Raw genomic sequence first — 7,070 nt, 5'->3', positions numbered from 1 at the left:
GCACTCTGGGAGTCCAAGTTGGGTGGATTGCTTGAGCTCAGGAGTTGGAGACCTGCCTGAGCAAGAGCAAGACCTACATTGTGGTGGGTGCCCATAGTCCTAGCTCCTTGGGAGACTGAGGCAAGGGGATGGCTTGAGCCCAAGAGTTTCAGGTTGCTGTGAGCTATGTTGACACCATGGCTCTCTACCCAGGATGACAGAGTGAGACTCTGTTTCAAAAAAAAAAAAATTAAAGTCGGGGAGAGAGGAAATGAAAATACACTTTGTAAGGTTCTTTTTTAACATCTTTATTGAGATATAATTCACATACCATAAAATTCACCCATTTAAAGTGCACAATTCAGTGGCTTTTAGTATTCACAGAGTTCTGCAACCATCACAGCCTAAGTTTAGAATAATTCCATCACCCCAAAAAGAAACTCCACACCCATTAGTAGTCACGCCTCAGTTCTTTCACCCAGCCCTAGGCAACCACTTATATAACATATTTTCTGTCTCTATAGATTTGCCTATTCTGGACATCTCATATAAATAAAATCATACAATATAGTTTTTTTGTTGGTGACCTGCTTCTTTTCTTCTTTTCTTTCTTTTTTTTTTTTTTTTTTGAGACAGAGTCTCACTTTGTTGCCCTCAGTAAGAGTGCCGTGGTGTCACAGCTCACAACTTCCAACTCTTGGGCTTAAGCAATTCTCTTGCCTCAGTCTCCCAAGTAGCTGGGACTAGAGGTGCCTCCCACAACACCCGGCTAAGTGACCTGCTTCTTTCACTTAGCCTGATGTTGTTGGGGTTCCTCCGTGTTGCCCCACGTCTCGGCACTTCATTCCTTTTTATTGCTAAGTTACCGTCCATTGTACATTTTATTTATCCATTCATTAGCTGATGGACTTTAGGTTGTTTCTATTGTTTGGCTATTATGACTAATGCTACTATGAACCATAGACTTCTTTTTATTGTTATTATTATTTTTTTAAAACTGATAAGAACAGATACTACACTTGATCTTAGCCAAAAGGCCGAGAAGCGATGTTATTATTATTTTTTTATTGTTGGGGATTTATTGAGGGTACCAGAAACCAGGTTACACTGATTGCATTTGTTAGGTAAAGTCCCTCTTACAATTGTGTCTTGCCCCCTAAAGGTGTGGCACACACCAAGACCCCAGCCCCTCCCTCCTTCTCTCTCTCTGCTCTTCCTTTCCCCTACCTCTCCCTCCTTCTTTCTCTCTGGTCTCTCCTTCCCCTACCCCACCCTGTCATTAATTGTCCTCATATCAAAATTGAGTACAGAGCCATAGACTTCTTATAGCATATGTGAAATGGTTTGGTACTTACAGACCCCAGTAAGTTAAAGGCATTTTCCTGGTGGGATATTCCTGAAAGGTTTGAGGCCTTGGCTTCCATATCCATTCAGATCATGGTTTTGCTGCCCGTGCAGTTACCACCAGGCATGGAATCAACAAGGGGGTCCCCAGTGAATCCCTTGAGTCTAGATTTAGTCTTCCCTGCCACATTACATAGCGGCAGCCCTATCTCCTCATGATATCAGGGTCTATGAGCCCTGCTGCTTCTACGGCTGCGTGGGGCTCAGAAGGACTGTGAGGTAGCCTAGCTTTAGGTTTAGTGAATCCTTATTGAGTGGCCTGGTAGGAGCATTCCCTCCACCCACCTATGGGAATCATGGCTGCTAGTCTCCTGGAGATGAAGCTCTGCATGGTGGCAAGCCTGTAGTCCCACCTACTTGGGAGGTTGAGGCAGGAGGATCCCTCAGCCCAGAAGTTTGAGTCTGTATGTGACTATTGTCACAGTTGAGTCTGTAGTCACATACTACAGCTCAGATATTGTAGACAGGAAAGGCAAATGCATATCAGATTACGTGTGAATGCCAGGATAAATCAGCCTCTATCCAGAGTGGAAGGGGATTAAACTTGGTCGGTCTCCTTGAAAAATGTTTGTAGTTGTCATTGTTGTTTAGCTGGCCCGGGCTGGGTTCAAACCTGCCAGCCTCAGTGGCTGGCACTGTAACCACTGTGCTACGGGCGCTGAGCCAGAAAGTTTGCATTCTGCCTTGAACCTGAAAAACTTCTCTGGTTTTGGACCTTTGGGGCCCCCCTCAAAACCAGCAGCCTTCTGAGTTACCTGGTAAATTGGTAGTTTCAAGTGTGGCATATGCTGTCTCCAGTATCTGAAGGGGCCTAACAGACTTTGTGTATCTCTCTTAGCAGGAGGAGGTACACGGTGGTACTAGCCCATAGGTCCCTACAAATTTCACAAAGTCCCTTGTGTCATAGGATTTATCCTCTACCCTCTGGCAAGCAAATATCTTGCTGCTTCCTACTCACCAGAATTACTCACTGACATTAATACAGTGGACAGTGTGATGGCCTGTGGAATACCAAAATGGCCAAGGTCCTTTTGGGCTCTCGTGACAGAAAGCAGAAGAGTTAACACAGCCCTGGAGACAGACTGTGAATGTGTACTCTTGTTTGCCCCAAGGGCAAGGGAACTTCTAATCTTACTTCCTTCACCAAATTAACAGCCTCATACTAAAAGGCAGGGGCTCTGTTAATCTAAGAAAGCCGGCCCATCTGACACAGCATTCAAATGGGTGACACTTGGTTATGTTCACCCTCGTCTTCAGTGATCCATCTGGTTTTTGCAAGAGCCAGGCAAAGGGACCACCCCTCCTGTGTCATTTGTGAGTAACCACGATCACTGTCATTCCACTTGGGATGGGGAATCACTTCTGATTTACTGTCTTGGCAGCGGAGGGGGCAATTTTCACTGGGCCAAATGGCTTATTTCCGGAAACCAGTGTGAGAGTGCTGCTAGCTACTAAGAACATCTATTCCACTATGTATTCAGGGAAATAACCACCAGAAGGGCCTATGACCAGGTCTCCATCCATCACCTGGCTTGTTTGTCCCACTGTAGTATATGTCCATGATGGCATCTTGGTCCCCTAGGATAAGTGTGGCATATGGTATCTCCAATATCTGAAGGGGCCTAGCAGACTCTGTGTGTCTCAGACTCTGTATCTGAAGCCTTCAAAGCTCTCCGTGCTCCCCCCCTTTTCCAGCGTACATTTGTTCTGATAAACATCCGTGAGTACCTTTAGGGGAAGAATGGGATGATGACTATGAGATAAACTAGATGTTGCACCGCAGGATGCTTCCTCAGGAGACTGGCCTCCCCTTCAGTCAATGGGCTCCATATTTGAAAAATGGCTTGGGTCTGGAAACTGGGGCAGGGATCGTGATTTTCCTTTGTAGTGGCTGCTGTCAGCCTTCTGCTTTCTCATTCTTGCTCATTTTTGTTTATATGCCAAGAAACACCCTCCCTGATTGTCCTGCTATCTGGGAACACCCTGGTCTCTTAGTCAGTAAGTCTGCTGCCATTCTGGTCTTCCTGCACAGCGAGGCAATCATGTCCACCTAGCTTCTGACAACCGAGTGCTGTCCACTGGCCCCTGCTCTGGACTCCTGACATACCCACTGACTCTTGGAAGCCTAGTTCCATAGCAGCTTCCACTACTATTAGCTCTGATCTGCGAGGACAGCCACCACTGAGCTGCAATGGCAGTAGCCCTCCACCAACTAGTTAGTACATTTCTTATCACTTTATCGAAGAGAGTTATTTATGGGCCCTCATGAGGAGCAGCGTAGGCTGAAGGAGTGAGGCCTTATATAATAATAATTTTATTCTGGCATATCCCTCTCTGAGCCTTTTCCAGTATTCTTCTAAGAAAGTTTCAACATCTCTATCTCATTTGCTAGAACACCTAGTTTTTCCTAAACTTTGAAGAATTATCCCAGAGACATATTGCAACTGCCTCAGATGTCCTTGACAAGCATTTAGAACGTTAAAGTCCCTTTTTTTTTTTGAGACAGGTCTTGTTTTGTCACCCTCAGTAGAGTGTTGTAGCCTCATAGCTCACAGCAACCTCAAACTCTTGGACTCAAGAGATCCTCTTCCCTCAGTTTTTCATTGTTAGTAGAGATGGGGTCTCACTGTTGCTCAGGCTGTTCTTAAACTTGTGAGCTCAAACAATCCACCCACCTCGGCCTCCCAGAGTGCTAGAATTACAGGCATGAGCCACCACGCCCAGCCAAAATGTTAAATTCCTAATCATGGTAGAGTACCCTATATTGACAAGCTCTCCCTACTCAGCCTTATATTCCACCCCATGAAGCTAGTCAAACACTGTCAAGGTCCATTCCCAAGCATGTTCTACCAATTTCTGCTGGTGAATGTTAGCGAGCTCCTGCAGCTTTTTTTGGCGATTGATCCCTTTCTTCCCATAGTTGGGAAAGTACCTCCCCACTCGATCCATGATGCCTCTTGGTTTTTGCTCTGGATCAGGGTTGAGTCTTAAAGAGGGCAAGTATCATTTTGTTGCTGTCTGCCTCAGATGAGGACTTTGCATGTTATCCAGGCAGGTGGGGGCCATTCTATTCCACCAAGGGAGAGAAGCCAGTTCTGCTGGCCCAAAGAATTCAAGATCATCTTGGGGTTCTAGAAAAGATGTTCCCATATCAGGTCTCAGGGTTCTACTCCTTCCCTTTCAGGCCCCTGATCTTCTGGAGATTTTTTTTTTTTTTTTTTTTTTGAGACAGACTCTCACTATGTAGCCTTGGGTAGAATGCCGTAGTGTAACAGCTCACAGCAACTCAAACTCTTGGGCTTAAGTGATTCTCTTGCCTCAGCCTCCCAGGTAGGTTGGACTACAGGTGCCTGCCACAATGCCCAGCTATTTTTTGGTTATAGTTGTCATTGTTGTTTCACAGCGTGGCCTGGATTCAAACCCGCCTGCTCCGGTGTAAGTGGCTGGCATCCAAATCGCTTGAGCTACAGGCGCCAAGCCACTGGGGCTTTAAATATATAACCCTGCTACACTCACAGTCAGATCATGGAGCAGATTGTGCTTAAAATCAGTCAGCATAGTCAGATTTCAGCACAATCTGTCCCCACAGGCTGCAGGAGATGAAAGTTTCCTTAAATGCTTCTATGGAGCCTTTCTGGTTTTTATACTATACCTTGAGTGGATAGTTGGCTTAGATGAGTCTTTTTTTCTGTTAGCACTTTAATAGCATTTAAAGTAACCAACCAGGCTCAAGTGGCTAAGGCGCCACCTGAGCTGGCGGGTTTGAATCCAACCCGGACCTGCTAAACAATAATGATGGCTGCAACCAAAAAATAGCTGGGCATTGTGGCGGGCGCCTGTAGTCCCAGCTACTTGGGAGGGGGAGGCAGGAGAATTGCTTGAGCCCAGGAGTTGGAGGTTGCTGTGAGCTATGATGGTACAGCACTCTACCCAGGGTGACAGCTTGAGGCTCTGTCTCAAAAATAAATAAATAAATAAATAAAGCAACCAACCAAGTAGCTCAATGGGTAGGGCTCCAGCCTCATACACCCAGGCTGGCGGGTTCAAACCCAGCCCAGCCCTGCTAAACAACAGTGGTAACTGCAACAAAAAAATAGGCAGGCGTTGTTGTGGACACCTGTAGTCCCAGCTACTTTGGAGGCTAAGGCAAGAATATCGCTTAAGCCCAATACTTTGAGGTTGCTGTGAGCTGTGATGCTACAGCACTCTCCCAAGGGCGACATAGTAAAACTCTGGCTCTAAAAAATAAAAATAAAAAATATATAAAGCAACCAACCAGCTGGGCACAGTGGCTCACACGTATAATTCTAGCACTCTGGGAGGCTGAGGTGGGCAGATCGCCTGAGTTCGAGACCAGCCTGAGCCAAAGTGAGACCTCATCTCTAAAGATAGCTGGACATGGCTCGGCGCCTATAGTTCAACTGGCTAAGGCGCCAGCCACGTACACCTAAGGTGGTGGGTTCGAATCCCCAGCCTGGACCCGCCAAAACAACAATGACGGCTGCAACCAAAAAATAGCCGGGTGTTGTGGCGGGTGCCTGTAGTCCCAGCTACTTGGGAGGCTGAGGCAAGAGAATCATTTGAGCCCAAGAGTTGGAGGTTGCTGTGAGCTATCACGCCACAGCACTCTACCGAGGGTGACAAAGTGAGCCTGTCTCAAAATAATAATAATAATAATAATAAAGCAACCAACTCCATAAGCCCCACAATTACCATTTTCCTCTTATATCTCAAATATAATACTAGAGCTATTGCATAGGTCCTGTGTCCCTGGATGCCATTCCAGTTGACCATGGTGAGAGTTTTAGTAATCATAGGTGCAGCACTCTAGTGGGTAGCAGTACTCGTCACTTACTTCAACAATAGAATTTTTGTTGCCATCGGGATGATAAACGATCAAATACCAGAATCCTATCCTGGGAATCTGCTTCCTAGGACCACCATGGATACCAACTGTATTAATTTGTGTCTCCCCTTAGAAAGAGAACTTGAATCAAGGATTCAAAGGCAATTTTTTTTTGTTTGTTGGTTGGTTGGGTTTGGTTTTTTTGGAGAAGTGATGCTAGGAACTACCAGCAAGTGAGAGAGAAAGTCAAGCAGGAAGGAAAGAAAGTTATAACGGGCTCAGTTATCAACCAAGCTAAGAATATGGATTCTGTCCAGTTCAGATTAGTGAAAAAAAGAAAAAAGAATGTGGGCAACTAGGAAGCCAGTAATCATGTGAGCCGCAGAACTATCCCACCTGAAAGATGAGGGAGCTGCGGTATTTATCCACCAACCCTATCAGCTGTTGGCTGAAAGTTACTATGGATGGGAGTATAATTCCCCAGAACTTTCAGACTACCCAGGAGGCTCCAGTTCCCAGAGAGAGTCCTCAGGTAAAGAGTTTGTGGTTCTGGTAGCTGAAGTTCATGCAGTATCCAAAGAGCTTAGGGAATATAGGAGGGGCATTGAAACATTCACTACACCCGGCAGGAATCCTGTTACCAGGAGATACAGCAAATGGTTTCACTAAAATGAAAGTTAAGACCCTCACTTGGGCTAAGGGCAAAGAAGGAGATTACCTTCTGGGGTGACGGATTTCAAATACCAAGGGGAAGTTGGGTTGCTACCACACGAGGAAGGCAGGGAGGACTACGTCTGGAACCCAGAGGAGCCTCTGGTATGCCTCTTCCTAATTCCTGTCC

At 46.0% G+C, this 7,070-nt stretch overlaps 1 pseudogene; it reads right to left on the bottom strand.

Annotated features, from left to right (window-relative positions):
• Positions 1-938: 938 nt before the first annotated feature.
• LOC111724061 lies at positions 939-1,028 on the bottom strand (annotated as a pseudogene).
• Positions 1,029-7,070: the final 6,042 nt, after the last annotated feature.

This window comes from Otolemur garnettii, unplaced genomic scaffold (genome assembly GCF_000181295.1).
Source record: "Otolemur garnettii isolate 467f Iridium unplaced genomic scaffold, OtoGar3 scaffold00018, whole genome shotgun sequence".
Lineage (NCBI taxonomy): Eukaryota > Metazoa > Chordata > Mammalia > Primates > Galagidae > Otolemur > Otolemur garnettii.
This window is presented reverse-complemented; position numbering and strand designations above follow the sequence as displayed.